Genomic DNA, 16,090 nt, shown 5'->3' with positions numbered 1-16,090 from the left:
GGAGGTTCTTACATCCACAAAAACATTGCCTTGATTATGCTGTAATATGCAACTATCTTTTAATAAAAAGTTGAGGGCCAAGTCTTAAAGAATGTATTGTGAGCAAAGCTTGTGCTATGGAAGCATTTAGGGCAATACAGCCTCTGATTCTACAGCTTCTTTTATCTAGGCCAAAGTATTTTTGTGAAGGCAATGTTTACTGGTAAAAACCTAAAATTTAAAGTGTTGGTTCCCAGAGCTCAGTAGAATTCTATCAGGTGATGCTATTCTTTTTCATTTAACACATGGATATTAGGTTCTGTTATATGACTGAACCAGCAGTATAATCTTGTTGAGAGAAGTACAGGAGGAACATTAACACCTGCATTTGGTGTTAGTGGAGGTGTGTGTGTGGGGGGGAGTCAGGGCTTTCTTAGAAGTCTCTCAGAAGCTGTAAGGAATCCAGGGGAGCTTGCATTCATTCATTCTGCTTTTGATCTGGGTGCACCAGTAGAGTTACCTCTGGAAACTGTATGCTCAGGCTCCCACGCTTCAGCAGAGCTCTGCTGGTCTGGAGACTGCCTGTCTCCAGTGGTTGCAGAAAAACAAGTTGGCTGGAATAGCTTAAATGAGATGCTGAACTTTTAAATGTTGAGGGTCAAGAAAGGTCTGTTCCAAGCGGAGCATACGCTGTTAATTTGTACCAGCATTTCATGAAAACACTGTTGTCAGGGAAGAGAGGTTCCCATCATTAAAACTGCTGCACTGCTTGCTCCGTTTGTCTGTCTGCTCCAGTGGCACCTGGTTTCTAGAAGAGGTTATTAAATGTTGCTCCTGCTTTTGTTATCATCTTCTCTTTTGTTTATTTCCAAGCTGCTGCTCTTGTGATTATAATACCTAAAGGGGAAGGCTGTAGGAGAGGTATTTCATAATCAAGAGGGCTTTTTTGGCTCTTGCAGAGAAATATTTTGCACTATTATAATGTAGAAATTACAGGTATTTGTTTATTCCCTGTTTTTCTGCAAGATTGCTAAGTGAAAGCATGTAAATCTAAATCTTCCTTGCAGTGAGTATGTGGGTTTTGCTGCCTATGCAGGGTGCCTCAGGGCATTCAAGGATCTGCACCAGAGCAGTTGGTTGCTGGTGTGACCATGGTGCTGACCCTGCTTTGAACAGGATGGTGTTAGATGGGCTCCCCATGTCCTTCCCACCTGAGTCAATCCAGCTCTCAGTCTAAAGTTCATGTCTCAGGCTGCAGCATGAGTAGTACTCCAGTGCAGAGGTTGTGCAGGACTTTGCAGAGCCTCACGGTTTCAGAGAACAAAGAGCATTTTCATACGACTGATTTATGCAAAACTATTAGCTAGGTATTAAATTCTTGGTTGGACTTTGATTATCATTTTTTGCATTTTATTTTGTCACTGTCAGGTATAAAAACTTGGCTCTGTTTAAGCTCACATTCATGGAAACTTGATCTTTGAGATGAAAATTGTAGAAGAGAAGATTGTGCTGGAATTTAAAGAGTTGGCAAGGCTGCTGTTCATTCAAGTAGCTGAGACCCCTTTAAATCCTTTTGCTTCATTTTGGGGGCTCATGCAAACTTAACAGTGTAATTGACTACCATCAACTATATCTGCTTCCATGATGCCCTTGTAAGACAGAAGTGCTACTTATCCTCATTTTACAGACGGTAAGTAAGGAAGAGTCACTTCTAGGTCACTTCTAAGCAGTAAACATCTGTCTCTGAATCTCATGCAATCCCTAGTGCAAAAGGTGCATCTGATACCCACAGCTGGAGACACAAAGATAACTCTGGCTGAGCAGCTGAATCTGTTCGGCAAAGCATGAAATTTGGATGTGGATCCTTCTGAGGTCACTGCTCTGATCTAAGCCAGTTTCTTCCATGTGTCCTGCTCTTCCAAGCAGAGGGGGTTTTAATTAAGTGGTTACCGTAACACTAGATGACATCAGGACCCAGGTTTGTTCTGTATCTCTGCTGGAAATGGCAACGTATGTCCAAATATTGTTAACTGAACTCATTCATCTTTGCAGCAGAATGTTGTTCGCTCATGTGAGACGATCAGATTCCCTTTTAGCAGCATTTATGCAATTGTGGTGATGGTAATCTTATTGTGTAAGGAAGTATTTTAAATGGATCTGTAGATAACATGCAGAATAATTACTTTTTTCCCCTTACATTGGTCATTAGTAGATTAATAGAATATGGTTAGTAAAATTCTGCTGAAAAAGCACATTTGGTAAATATGTAAAAAAAAAATTAGGTAGCCATTAAACATAGTTAATAAATTTTATTTTGCAAGTGGAATTGGAAAACCCTTGGTTCATTTAATGTGTTTTATGGATCTCGTAGCAATTAATTGTCTTCATTACATGGACATAAATCCTCAGTGTAATTCACCTTTTTTAGATGAATTGCTTTGGAACTTTTACCTTTGCTTCATTTAGGCTGCAGTATTATTTCTCTCTTTTAAAAGCTGAATTTCAACATCGCATTTTTCACTATTCCCACGTGTAAATCAGTTCAGGTTAACAAAATCTCTCTGTGTTACAGGGCAGTGCAGAGGTAGTGTTGCAACTCTGATGGTCTGATACTGGTGAAGCAGAGAACTTGCATGTTCAAGCCCTGCTTGATGCATAGCAGAGCAGTGAGCAGGTGTCATTTTCTCATTACCTATATTATATGGGCTGAAATCTGTCTCCCTTATGTGATTTCATTTACTGAATCAGGAGCAAACACTGATTTCATGTGCCTGTGGGTTTGTATGTCAAAATAAGACCTTAATGCAACATTCCAGTGTCTTGATGAGAGGTGCAAGTCTATTGGATGTGTCTGAAAATGTGCTAGTAAAATTGTCCTCCTATATTATTGAAGGAAAAGTTCAGCTGGAGCATCATGGGATGTCTGCTTGAGTTCCTGAAGTTAAAGTCAAAGCTGTATTTTGAAGAAAGTCTTTATTCTTCTTGATTAAATTGTGCACACTGAATAGGAGAAGAGGACAGCATTCAGGATTGCTTTTTACACACATTTTTCATCAGAGCTTGTTTGTATGAGGAACACTTATGCAAATGTTTTCTAGTGTTTCTCTGAACTATTTTGCCAGGATGAAGAAATAAAATGGCTATTAAGTTTGTATGTTTTATTGCAAGATCAGCACACTGGCTGTTAACATATCAATTCCCTTGATAAGATCTCTTCTGCAACCCTGTTCACTCAGCTTCTCCTGACAGGGCTCTTACTGAATCCATCAACCTGACACATATCAAAGCATAATTTCTGATAACAAATATATTAGTGTAAAATGAATTAAGAACCTGGTATCAACAGCAGAACTGAGTTGAATTTCTGAAAGAAAATAAACTCCAAAGCTAACATGAGATTCTTAAGATACTAATCACAGAGCAGTAATATAATAGTCCTTTACCTGTACTCTTGAAGTACTGAGAAGTCAATAGGTCTGCCTAAAATCATACAGATGGGCTTGTTGCTGGGCTGTCAGCCTGTAGCTCTGCCTTCTGGACTCTGATACAGTGAGGAACTGTAGTGTTGCTTCAGAGGCATGGTTTATTTTTTTCTTACAGGATCATAGAATGGTTTGGATTTGAAGGGACTTTAAAGATCATGTATTTCCAACCACCCTGCTACAGGTCAGGGACACCTTCCACTAGACAAGGTTGCTCAAAGCCCCATCCATCCTAGCCTTAAACACATCAGGGCATCCACAGCTTCTTTGGGCAGCCTGTGCCAGTGCTTCACCATTCTAATGGAGACCTTTCTTTTGGAGGACCAGTGACCGCCTTGTAATTACTTTTCACTCTGGCCTTTGAGAAATTTGGAGACTGAGGAGTGGAAATGCTAACTGTGAATGGAGTATCTCTTCTTTCTCTTAGAAGATGAAGCAATTTTGAGCCCCTTGTCCTCTGCAAAGTTGCTGCTTGGCAGCCCATGGGCTATGTCTTTGTCAGGGTCCAGCTGGGGTGGAAAAGGGCATGTGTTTCTTCAGGGTACAGATGTCCTGATATTACCTGGCTCAAAACCTACTTCTGAGAACACATTTCCATATCTGCTTGCAGCCTTCTCGTATCTGTCTCGCTCTCCCCATCCTGCTTTTTATCTTCTCACTTCATTTTTGCATCTCTTAGACGATAAGCAGCTTTGGGCTGGGCAGGGCTACCTTTGTACTGGTGCTGCTTTCACTGTGCCCAGGCTTGCTTGCCTCTTAGTTTTGGCTAGCGCACACTATAAAGTATTAGCTAATAATAATCATACTTTTTGCTCTGTGGCATGTCTGCTCTTTGGGTAGGTATCCACTGGCAGTTTGCAGCCTCACAGAGATGAAAAGGAGGGCAGCCAACAGTTGATGTGGAAAATTAATTATGAACTACCATCCTCCTGCCACGTAGTTAAGGCATTTCTGCTTTCCAAGCTTTACATCCAACCTCATAGAAAAAGTAGGAGAATACTGCATTTCCTTCCTCGAATAGTGGGAATGATGCCAGAACAAAGCTTAGTGGAGAATGTCACACATGGGACTGATCACTCAGGATGCTCTAGAGCCTTTACTGTTCTGCCAGCAGCTGTGACACCACCCAGATAGTAATTTTTACCTATGGTTGGACAAATGTTAGTTTAATTGTGCATCCTAGTTTATAAAAGCCTGTGTGTGCATGATAGGGAAGTCACCCATGTACCGTATGCAGTCAGGAAGCAACATTTCTTGTCTCTTTTTAGTGATGACTTGGTATCATACAGGTTCAGATGAGCTACAGCTTGTTATATTTCCATCCTTCAGGATGATGTATTTATTTCATAATGATCAAAAAAACCTAGCCTGTGTTGTAGAGGGAGGAGAGTTTGACAGGCACCGTGTAGCCTTGGGAATGTAATTACCTAAAGGAGCAGTTCTGTCACTGAACGACCTCTGTCTTAAGGATCACAGAAATAATTGCTGGAAGCCTTGGCACTGTCTGTACTTCAGGAGCCATTCTGGTCTCCTGATTGCATGCTGGGTCTTAGTAGCTTGAGATGAGCGCTGCAGAGCCAGCACAGCACAATCTGAGTGCCAAAGATGCCCTTCCTTAGGTAGCTCCATAGGATGCGTGGAAGAGCCTGGAAGAGTCTAGGATTTTTTGAAAGCCCTGACAGCTTTTGTGACTATCTGGGTCTGAGCTAAAGAATCCTAGAACCACAGGTTTGGATTGGGCGGGACTTTAAAGCTCATCCAGTTTCGACTCCTCTGCCACAGGCAGGGACGTCTTCCACTAAACCAGGTTGCTTAAAGCCTCGAAGAAATGGCCATTTGGTGTAACTTTCCTCGGTGAAGCCTTTACTTGATCTAAAGGATGTTGAAGTGTGCGATGAAAGCAGCCTTGCAAAGCCACGACAGGAACTGGTATGAAGTGCTATGGAGATACTTTGCTGTATTAACAGTTTCTCTTTAGACCAGAGGAATCCTTTAAGCTGTTCAAGTTTGCAGTTAAGGTACCAGAAGTCTCAACTTTGCACATTTTTATTATGAAATTTATTGGCACAGTTGCTGACTATTATGATGGTTAACTGAGAGGTGATGCTTTAAGAAATACCCAGGATTTTGTAAAGGGACAAATTGCTGCCTGGTGTGGGAGTCACGGACTCAGATCATGATGATGTGGGTTCTAGTTTCCTCTTCCTGAGCTCTAATGCCTGGCTGACACAAACTTCTTTCTAGTGCTGTCATGCTGATTATTGCAGCCAGGAGACTGAAGCACTGGAAGCACAAACCTGTTGTATAAATTCTTCAGATGTGCTGCAAATAATTATGAATATATTTAATGAAGGGAAGCTGAAACATACAGAAAACATTTGGAAATAAGAGAGAATGTGTGCAGCGAAGCGTTAGCTGTGAATGGAGAGATCTTGACATTGTTTAATGGGAGCTTTCCAGCTTGTAATTTCTGCAGTGAATATATATGAACCAGCAAAAACTAGAAGGGCAGGGTAGCTGGAGGTGAATGTGAGGAGAAGAGGCTGCCTCTCACCTCTGGGAGAATAGGCACAGTGAAGTGAGCAGCATTTCTTTTGGTGCACCTAATGCTCCCACTAGACTCTGCCCCCCAGTTGCTGGGAATGGACCAGCAGAGACCCTCCTGGCAGTGGCACCCTCTGACCAGAGTTCTGTCTTGTATCTCCGCTGCAGCACATACTGTCTGTTGTTTTCTCTTGACAGGCAGTTGATAACAGGGAGGTTTTAGCTTTTTAGTTTGTTTTTCTTCATGTTCTGGATAGTGTAAGTAGACCCACTTATATCTCGCTACACTTGGTGCCTTTTGCCATTAGTGGCCATATGCCTTTTTGTGCACCTCAGGACCTGGCCACTGATCTTTTCGGAGATTCGCTTTTTCCCTTCTTCTCAACACTGTTGTGCTTTCCACTCTTGATGTTGTGTGAGAAGGAACTATTTAGTTTTGCATCAGATGTTGTATAAAGACTTGGGCTGGAGGGACCAACAAGTTGATGTGTGCTCAAGCTGTGTTGTGATGATGCCATAACCTGCACAGATGGAGAAGCTGAGAACCAAAGCGTGCCAAGTAAAAACTGTAAAAGGCAATGTAAGGCTTAGTACAATACCATTACCCTGTCAGACCTCATGCCTCTGTCAGGTATTAGAGGCACTCAGCTTCTCTCGTCCTGCCCAGTGATATTCTGGAGGGTCTGGCCAGCATCCTGGGATAGATTAAAAATGAAGAGAATTCAGGAAGTTTTTTACTGACGCCTTTGCTTTTATTTATGGAATTGGATAAGAAGTGGTGCTGGCTGCCACTGCACCTGAGGGCACCTTCCAAAGCGTTAACTGAGTTTGTGACTGATGTAGGGAGGTTGCAGGTCCTTCTCTGCACTGCTGTGCTGCCCAAGGGGTGTCACCAAAACGTGGAGGACCACCTATGCTGTGCTCACATCCCGGTCTTTACTGGCTTCTCTCCTCAGATTTTAACTGCCTCTTGGTCTGTGTAGCAATGTGGCTCACCACCCTGTCACTGATGACTGCCACTGCATGGGAAGCTCACTGGGCTGCTCTTCACTTTGACAAGTCCCAGTGACCATGGTGGGACCTACCCTGAGTTAAGTGGTAGGACAGCCCTAGGGATGGATGCTCAGTTGGATAGTCTGGTACTAGAAACTGGTGTGAGTTTGGGATGAGTCCCAAAAGACTAGCAGCAGGAGCAGGCTGGGTGCAACGAGTAGCAATCTCTGTGTCTTGGGCAAGCGCCACGAATCTGCTGGGCTTGAGGACAAGCACGCTGTACTTTCTAGAAAAGAGGGACCGATTGTATGGGTATTGCTGGGAATAAGGAAGCCTCCGTGTTGGGATTTGTGTTGGTGTGTAACCACAGTCCCTTCAGCCATGAAAACCGTGTATTTCTGTTGGCTTTGATGGACCTGATCTGGGAGGATGGCCTGGGTGGGAGGATGACATTTAGCTATACATACATTGCAGTTTGCTCAGACTTATGTCTGTTGTCTCCTTTTAGGACCATTGAAAATTCCCCCACAATGCTCTTGTGAAAGGTGGTGAAACGACAGCACAAGAAGCCTTCCTCATTAGGAAGGCCTTTCGCCACCTCTGCTTGGCTCAGGAGCGCAGGAAACAGGGTGAGCGCTCTGCTCACTTTCTGTCTGGGAGGAATTTCTAGTTGTTAATGATTAATTCCAACATTTTTTTGTCATGAGTACATGTGCACAGTGATGAATCTGTGGTGGGTTAGAGGTTGAGGTTGCTCAGTGCTGACAATTAGTTTGAGCCACAGGCTTTGCTTTCATTGGTATTTCCACAGCATTAACCCAGACCTTGTCAATTAAAATCCAGACACATTTTGATGAGAGACATCTTCTTTTAATGATAATTGTAATAATATCACTTTTATTCATTTTAAACCTGTCAGGCAGGCCGTGCTTCCTGGAAAATAGCTGCCCAAGTTTCACATGGCCTCAATAACTAGGAAGTATCTTTCAGTGTTTTGAGCTTACATTTCATCAACAGTAACTAAAAGCAGTCGAGGCCATAGCTGTTCATCTTTGAACATGTACCAACTTCAATCAAAGTAATTTGACTTTATCTGCTAAAATAAGTGGGTTTATTATCCTTCACTTTGGAGGCTAATAAACATTTGATAATTGCCTGAAGTTGATGATGGGGATTTATGCTATTTATTATTGGCTTTTCTAACTACTTGTCAGCATAGCTCCAGAGTAGGCAGCTCACCTGTTCATTAGATGGAGGGGGAAGCCTGAGTGTAAAGCTTGATTAAGAAACTTCTCTGAGATGCACAAGAAGCCTGCAATAGAATAAACCCCAGAAATCCTGTGTCTGTTATAGTACATTAACTGCAGTGGGTTTTTCTTATGGTTTTATGTGTCTGTAAGTCTTATATTTAGAATCACTGTCAGGCCATAAAAATGAGCATTTAATAGTTGGAATGGGAGTGCTACATCAGATATCAATTGAAAACCCATTGTGGTTTTATTTTAGCATGGCATGAAAGATAACAGAATGAAAATCATGTTTAGTTTTGTGTGGAAAAACACTTGATTTTTCTGAGAGATGGTTTATAAGTGAAATCCTTTACAAACAACTAGGGCAGGATAGCAAAAAGCTGTATCAGGTAAGACTGTATCTAGATATTGTAATGTGTTCGGTCTGTGCTTGTCCATATGGGTGGAAAGTGCTGTGCTTCTTTTTGTTTAGACATTTCTTGGTTTCTTTGCTAAGAAATCAATGACAGACCCTTAGCCAGATCATATAGATTTATTTTATTTGTCATCTCATTCCTTTCAAATCTAGTTTCTTCAAACAGTCAGCCCTTGTGTATTTCAAAACGTCATCAATACTATAAATGTACTACTTCTTCGGTCTTTCTCTGAGAGATGTAGAAGAAGGAACTCTGATTAATGAAAAGCACCTTTAGGTGATGCCATAATATAAATAACAATAAGCCTGCCTTATTTCTATAGCAACTGGGATAATGTCACCAGTTGTTAGTGGTTCAAAATTCAGGGCATAGCATGAGGAAATCCAGGCACAAAATACTGCATTGAAAAAGGTTGAAGAATAATAAGTGAGAAGTAAATGGACTTGTGCTGCTGTGACTGTATTCTGGAAGTTAATAGTTGTACTTTTAGTAAATACAAATAGCAATCTACCTTGCTCTGGTAGGGCTCTTTTTTTTTTTCTCCCTTTCCAGTGGCAAGCCTGTAATCTGCATTCTGGTGCATATAGAAAGTACACTGACAACATCTTAGCTTGAAGGCTGTAAATATTATCACACATTTTTCTACTGAGCCTTCATCAACTGAGCTGTATGTCTCATTACTCTCATTTTTCTGAGTGCATTTATAAGCATAAGAGATGATCAATAAAACCTGAACTACCTTTGCAAGTTAAATAGGCTTGATTTGAAACTACCAGACTTAAAGAGATTAGGATTTGCTAACACTGATTTAAGAGCAAGCAAAGTCCATTTACATGCTATTTGTTTTATACTTTTGAGGTTTGAATTGCATAGGGAAATCTGTTACATTGCATGTTTAAGCATGAAAGTTGCAGCTAACACGTTATTGAGCATGCCTTTTTGTAGGAGCTGCCTTCTTACCCTGTGTTTCACTATATCTTAACTAAAACGTAATATAATTAATAGATATGGAACCCATCTAACTGTGCAGAGTGAGGTCTCCATAAACTTTGTGCTGTATTTTCTGTCAATTGCTTTTGGTCTTTGGGAGATGTCCAAAGGGAAAAACAGAATGTAAAATTTAAAAAAAGACACAAAAGAATCATAAAATGTTCTGAAGCTGTTGAGAAGAACCGGATCCAGGCTATAAAGATAGATGTTCGTGATGTTCCTGGTGCTCAATGACAGATTTATTTTTTTTGTTATTCAGGTGGAGTTGTTTTAAAGATTTATGCCACAGAGACTTCACTGAAAATATTAGTGCATTCAAAGCGTTCAGTGTAGGCTTTGGGAAGGGATACAACTCTTCGCAGCACCCAGCTCTTTAACTGATTGGTCCCTCCTGCCGTTGAGAACAGCTTTGGAGGGGAGCTCAGTGCTGCAATTTCTTCTACTCAGCTCTTCTACCTGGCTGTGTACCTTGTGCTGGGGTGATGCAAAAGCAACCCTTTTACCATTTACTGCCGATTTTTTAATGGCTAAATTTGTGTTTAACCCTTTGGTGACAGTGTGGAAGTGGAGGCTGGAAGGGCAGTGCTCCTTTGCAGCACAGCTGTGGCTGGGCATGAGGAAGGGATGGGTTAATGCTGGACAGCGGTCTCTTATTTTCCCATCTTATGACTTTTAAACATTTAATTTAAGAACCAGAAAGCCACGTGGAATGGTCTTGTGTTATAAAAGAGAGGTTCAGTTATGCAAATTAAATATTTTATTGACTTAAAACTGGTCTGTAAGGTGTAGTAATAAGGAAGTCATTGAGGCAAATGTGCTGAAATAAAACCTTCCAGCAACGTAGCTGTGTCATGCCGATGTTATTTCTGTTACAGAAAATTGCTTTAGGATGTCTTAAATGTTTTATGGCCCTTGTTTGTCATAGCCATCCAGCTATCTGTTGGGCTAGTTTTTATTACTGTGGTATGTAGTGTGGTGCCTCTGGAGGTTCCAGCTGAGACTGGACATAGTACGTGCATTTACTCATGGTGTGTCTCAATTTCATGAGATAATTATGTGCTAGCCACTTTTCCTCTCCTCTGCGTGGTTCAGCTTTAAAGCAAGAGGTGTGTGGACTGAATAAAAGCCATCAGAAGGCACTGCTGCTCAAATGTTGATAGAGGCCTATATTGTTTTACATGGGTTTTGTGCATGTTAATTTTGACTTTAGCCTTGTGTGCATGCAGGCTCATGCTCTGTTGCAGTAGTTATTGATAAACATTATTATTAATAAGCAATTTTGTTCATGACTGGTTTTATCTGTTTTTATGACCAGTTTGAGCCCTACTACGCTAAATACTGGAGAGCGAGGTCATAAATGGCACTCTTTGGCCCAGAGTTTTCATGTTAGAAAGCAAAGTAGAGTGGGTGAACAAGATATGATTGCCAGCAAGTGTGGAGGCAACAGATGGAGCACAGCGGTGAAGATGAAGGATGTGCAGAGCTCTGTGTGTTGTGGGGCATCGGTGATCAAAACTCCTCTTTGTTGTGGTGCCTGTACAAGGCTCGCAGCAATCAGGGATTTGGTTTGCTGAGACTGACTCCTGCCTTGTTAACTACTACTTCTTGATTATTACTGCCTGTGTCCATCTGCTGCCTCTTTTTCTGTTAGAGCTGCAAATTCCTTAGGTTTCAGACAGCTTTTTTTTTCTGTGTTTGTGCAGTACCGAATTCAGTGGAGTTCTGGCCCAGGGTTAACGCTAGAAGCTGTCAGCAGTGGCCTTTACACATGAAAATAAGACATTGGGAAAACAGTTATTTTCACATTCTGATTGTCTTTATTTGCATTCCAACATCCGCTGAAGTTTTGAAACTGAAAAAGTATTTAAATAAATGAGACATGATTAAAATTATTACTATTATTGTGTACTCTGCCACGAATAGTTCCGTGCAGGAAATGTATGTGGTTGTTTATATATACATCTGTAATTGTCTGTCAGATAGATTTTATCTTACAGCCTGCTTTCCTAGGTGCTTATTCATATTTAATATAGCTCTCCCATGTAGTTGCATACATAAACACACACTTGTTTTTAACACCTGTTGGCACCCTTTAATTATATATTGACCCTGAGACTGTTGGCTTTGAGGTCTGTGCAGCCACAGGTAGCTGGATGTTAGGTATTGTTGTTCTTTCCGAAGACCTGAGCCTGCTTTGCACTGACCTGCCAGCTGAAGTTTGCCTTTCTGGCACAACGCCACAGCTAAGTGCCTTTCAGCAACTTCTCGTCTATAATCCTGAGCTGATTTCTGGGATGCAATTCACTGCTACGGTTATCATATCAAAAGGGGGGTGATTTACATTTCCTGCACGTCTCACTGTTGCCAGCCTTGGAGAATGCTGCAGAGAGAAAGTTAATACAATTTGGTAAAATAATGACAATGAGCCTATTTACACTGTCGCATCTTACGCCGTGGAGGAATTTGATATGACACAAAGTTGGCATTAAGTACAAATTTAGGCTGTGCACAGAGATTAATTTTGTGGGGTGTTTTGGCTCACCGCAAAAAAAAAGCAGGAAGATTGTCCCCAAAGTCTGAACGTGGGGAGAGCTGTAAGCTCGCCTTTGTGCACCTTTCCTTTTTATCTCGATTTCCCATTGTTGCCCCTTAAAGTCTCTCTCTTCTCTGGATATTCACCCAGAGGAGTACCTGCACAACATATTACTTTGTTTTTATCTGACCTGCTCAGCCCCCTGCAGTTTCTCTCTGAAAAGACATTGAGCTGTCGCACCAGCATCATTTGTACAAAGTGAAACGCTGTACGTTGCGGTATTTTAAGCACGTCCATACTGGAAATGCCACAGGAATGGCAGGGCTGCAGTGTTTGCTGCTGATTCCCATTCAGCTGCCTGTATTTGTATGCAGGAGCAGACTCGTTGGCCGCCTCACATTCATTTCCTGTATATCAATTACTTATCAGTGGTACAGAAGCCCAATTAAGAAACTGGAGGTAGGTTGCAGTGCTGAGAGTGTGGCTGAGCCTCCCCTGTGTCAAGGAGCACCATGCTGGGACATGAGTTAAAAGGTCCCTGTTTAGAGTTTCCATGGATGATGCTGCGCACATTTGAGTTTGGAAAGGCAAGGGATGCATCTGGTGTGGGGGACTGAACTGGTGATGTTGCTCATCTCTGAACCAGATTCCTGCAGCCTTGTCTAGCTTTGGCTTTATTTCCTGTTCTTTATGAGCCTTTTCTTGGACATACTCACCGTGCTGCGATGAGGGATTGTGTAGAAGACACACTCAATGAAAACACAGTGGGCAAAGCACTCTCAAATTTTTGCACCTTATCTTTCTCATTTGAGGTTTTGATGTTGTGTACTTGCAGCTGCAAATGTAAAAATATATACCGATATGAAAAGCCTGCCAAACCTGGTGGCAGCTTCTCTGCAGGGTTTGTAGTGCCAGGTCAGGGTTTACTTATTTAGGAATTAGTGAGTAGGGGTCTGCAAAATTCACCTCCAGGCTGTTTAGGGCAGGGTATTCTTTCCCTTCCATTGCACATTGCTTTTCTTCCCAGCATCTTAGCAAAGAAATATCTTGTGTCTCATCTTAGCCAGCTTTAAAAGATTTAAAGCTTTGCTTATTTCTACCTTAACTTTTGCAAATCCTTTAAAAGTAGATCACAGAAGTTGTCCACACCAGGAAGATATGACTGTGCCATCTTGACTATTTTGTGTGCATGACCTCCTCTTCCTCCTGACTTTGACTCCTGCTTCTTGTCATCTTTGATTTCATCTTCTCTGTTTTTCCCCCCTTTACTGTCTGTCTATGAAGATTTGCACTGCCTGATACTATCACCTCACCGCACTAAGTTTGAATCTTAATGCAAGTGCCCTGGGAAGAGATTACACTCATCCTTCAAATTGGTACGTCTCTTTTAATGTATGATATCCAAAGAGAAGAGTATTTCTAATTCTGGGTCCTTGAAATTAAAACCAACATGTGCACATTTTGCTGTATCCAGACAAAATGTAAACTTGAGTGGAAATAAAACCCAGAGCATGGGTACTTGGCTGGTGTACAGCTAATCAGGGCACTCTCCTGCATAACTCATCCCTGATATAAAGGGATGCTCTGCATCTTTGTGTCCCTCACATGTTTTTCTCTTTTTTCCCTATTCTGTGTTTTTTAAGAACTGATATCCTTAAGGAGTTGTTAATGTTCAGGGCTTTTTACCCTGACATTTTGGACAATGATGTGACAACACAAGTGCATCTATTACTCTTCCGCTGGAAGCTGACTAAAGCAAAGGACTTGATGGATAATGGCCACATTTTCCAGCAGCGCCTGATGCACATGTGAGAAGAACGACTGAGTGACCTGCATATAAAAACAAACTATGTCGGGCACAAAGTCTGAGTGCAGAACCAGGAGACAGACTGAGAATAGGTAGCCTTTCATCATGAGTTCCTTATTTTGCTGCTCTTCCTTCTGTTGCTGGAAATCTGGTGCTTTCTGTGTTACGACAGTGTGGGTTCTGGTGTGGGTCTGGAATTCCTTTGTGGGAAGGGAAGGGAAAGGCAGCAGGCTCATATGGCACAGAGAGCTTTGACAAAAGGAGGCTGTACAATTGAAAAGAGAGCATCACTTCACCTTTGGCTGCTAAAGCAAGCTGATTCTCCTTTGCCTTGAGTAGTCAATTTACACCTGGTGCAAATTGCATGTAAAGCAACACTAGCTGGAGCTTGCATCTGGTGATAATGTGGGTGCCGATAGCCTTCAGGGAGAAGGAGAGAGAGCTGTATGCTATTGAGGCTGCCTGGGGTTCTGGACCTGGGAGTTGGATGGCTGCTTGAGCATCACGTCCCACCAGGGCTCTTTGCCCCAGCAGGTGAGGCAGGCTGGCTGGCTGCTGTGCATTTGGTGCTTTGTAGGGTGTTGTAGACCTTTTGCTGAAACAGGTGCTACTCTGTTTTATATTCCACAGTGTAGCCTTACTAAAGCTTATTTTGGACTCATGCAGTTGGGAGGGTGTGGGGAGGAATGGGGATATGGTGGGGAAGGAATGGGGTGCTCTTTCCTCCCTGTTCCCCAGCGCAGCACTTAGGCACGGTCTCCCTGGCCACTAACTCATCTCTCCATTCATTTTTGCTGTCTTCAAGACCACTGTGAGAGATAATTAGGGATTCAAAAAGCTGTCATGGAACTGGAGAGGGAAAAGTGTGAGAGTGATTTTAGTAAAAGTGTAAGAGGAGGGCAAGACCAGCTTCATTTGCACCCAGAGCGCCAGGGTGCAGGGAGAGAATGGATGGCAGTTCTGCCCTCAGCTGTATCGTTCGCATGAGCAGCATGTCAGAAGTCTGTGGCAGGGTGGGAAACCCTAAACCTTTGCTTTGCTGAGCTGCTCTGGAATAAAATGAAAATACATGTTTTTAAATGATGGATCATTAGATGGGCTTTTAGGCTCAGGGAGTTACTTATGGGTGAGACTTCTGTGGCATAGTGAAGTGCATTTTGTTCTTGATGTTGTAGCAGCCCAAGCTACAGTCTTTGCATCAGGAGAAGGTGCTCCCAGCAGACTTTGAATGTTCAGTTTCCACAGAGGGGGCACTCATAGATGTTTGGGAACAAACAGGAGATTGCAGTGTGCCAACATAAGAAAGTAACAGAGTGGAAAAACAGAGCCCAGGTTCAGTATCTGTTTCTGGAACATAGTTCTGTGAATAATTTAGCTGGCTTCACTGTGCTTTGCATTTGTACATCTTTCCAGCGGCACTCCCATACCTGGGATTGTAGGAAGACTAGTAATTTGCCAGATGTGGGGTAGTCAGGGACACTGAAGAACATTCCTACACAAGAGAAACCAAAGTGCCCTCTGTAGCACTGCCTGCTGTCATACTCATCTTCAGTTTGTATAAGGCAGCAATGTTTATAAAACTTTTTCCTCTACCTCATGTGGATTATAACTGTAATAATGTTTACTTCAGGTGAAATAGGGTGCTGCAGCTGTGATTGGCATCTCCTAATAATTCCTTGCATGGCTTCAACCCAAAAAATACAATCACAAAAGTATTCTGCAAAGAAGTGATGATATCCCATGTGCCTTGTTACAGCACATTTTGCTGAGAAACTTGTGGCTGTAACGAGGAGGTTGATATACTTCCCCACTGTCACAGCATTAAAACCTAATTGCCCCTGGGTTTCTTGATTATCTCCAGCACAGCTGTCACGTTGTCCCTCTGAAAAAACTGAACTGACATCACATGCACAAACTTCAAAAGGTCTTTTTTCCTGGAAAGAGGCAAAATTATTATCAAGCAGACTCTGGTGCATTTACCAAACTTGTTGGAATATCACACTGAATTGGGGTCCTGTTGCTTCTATATCACAAGATAAGGTTGCCCTTCACACTTGTGCATTACCATGCTAGGGCTTCTGCCAATATTTTGTACT

General features: G+C 42.2%; 1 protein-coding gene across 9 annotated transcripts in view; it reads left to right on the top strand.

The window, feature by feature from the left end:
- SGCD (sarcoglycan delta) overlaps positions 1–16,090 on the top strand; it is a 325,796-nt gene that overhangs the window by 124,235 nt on the left and 185,471 nt on the right. Inside the window, exon 1 of one of the 9 annotated variants that reach the window (XM_057411987.1) lies at positions 7,545–7,627. The exons of the other annotated variants lie outside the window; for them this stretch is intronic. The gene's annotated coding sequence lies outside the window, so the exon portion shown is untranslated. Of the gene's footprint in view, positions 1–7,544; positions 7,628–16,090 lie in introns of those variants that run through there. 9 annotated transcript variants of the gene reach the window in all.

Source organism: Pezoporus wallicus, unplaced genomic scaffold, assembly GCF_028554395.1.
Source record: "Pezoporus wallicus isolate ANWC-B61680 ecotype Strahan unplaced genomic scaffold, APGP_CSIRO_Pwel_v1 contig_6354, whole genome shotgun sequence".
NCBI classification, from domain to species: Eukaryota; Metazoa; Chordata; class Aves; order Psittaciformes; family Psittacidae; genus Pezoporus; species Pezoporus wallicus.
Note: the sequence above shows the minus strand (reverse complement) of the source record. Positions and strands in the feature narration are given on the sequence as shown.